This window comes from Rhinopithecus bieti, unplaced genomic scaffold (genome assembly GCF_001698545.2).
Source record: "Rhinopithecus bieti isolate Rb0 unplaced genomic scaffold, ASM169854v2 scaffold_81167, whole genome shotgun sequence".
NCBI classification, from domain to species: domain Eukaryota; kingdom Metazoa; phylum Chordata; class Mammalia; order Primates; family Cercopithecidae; genus Rhinopithecus; species Rhinopithecus bieti.
In genome coordinates, this window is record NW_016874649.1 from 1 (window position 1) to 1043 (window position 1043).

The 1043-nt window shown below is 41.5% G+C and overlaps 1 pseudogene; it reads right to left on the reverse strand.

The window, feature by feature from the left end:
* Window positions 1-13: 13 nt before the first annotated feature.
* LOC108525641 (solute carrier family 25 member 51-like) lies at window positions 14-1033 on the reverse strand (annotated as a pseudogene).
* Window positions 1034-1043: the final 10 nt, after the last annotated feature.

Below are 1043 nucleotides of genomic sequence, written 5' to 3' on the forward strand. Positions count from 1 at the left end.
TTTTCCTATGGAAACCTTTTATTCTATTTTGTTGATGCTTAAGGAAAACAGCTCTGCCCATAACTCACTGTGGCCTGGAGTTATGACACCAACTTGTATTTGGCCAATTAAGAAAGAGGCCAAACTGCATTCTTCTTAGAAGGTCTATTCAGTTGATAAGTGGCACTTAACTGATGATTTTTTTCATATAACCGTTGCATTGATTATGCCGCAAGAGATAAAGGACAGATGGTAATTTAGGTGAGAACCTCTGAAAAGATTTATCAGTTTTCTGTCCCATTCCAGCCAGACTTTTTGGGAAACCTTGGGGAAAGACTGAAATTCCCCACCAATCTGAGACTGTATGTGAGTTTTTACAACATTAATTGGAAAAAACAAGAATCCCAACATGGCACCCAATAGACCTCCACAGATAAAATCATTGACCAAATGAGCATTGTGAGTTGTCGCGGTAGGCAGATGCTACTTAATGGGACCTTGAAGGCAGGAAAAAAAAAAAAAAGACATTGCTGAGTCCATTCCGGAAAAGAATGGGCACCAACCCTCGATAATACTCTCCAATTCCATGACATTTCAGTGCCTTGAAAGCCTGATACGTGTTGGTAAATTTATCATGATGCTTGTGGTCTTGAAGCAATGTCTGAAGTGAAAATTGCTTCTGTTGTCCCTGCAAGCACTGCTGTCACGCCATGGATTGCAAACTCTGGAGCACTGACATGCTTGTGCAGAAGGCAGGATAAATCCTCATACAGACCAAACGTAAGTGCAAGTGTAGTTGTCTGCTGCATCAATCGGGGAAAGATTCCACGATACAAGTTTCGAAATCCATCCCTTCTCAACTGAAGTGTTGCATCCCGGGTTTTGATGCCATACAGCTGTTGTCGAAAGAGGACCTTCTGAATGGGAAATGTGATTGCGACGTTGTTGAAGGTTGCACAGCAGCCACACAAGTAATGCTTCATTTCACCAAATTTGTAATATGAGGTGACATATCTTGTTTTGAAGATGTTAGTACTGGTGGTCTCTTTCCATGAGCTTCTGGA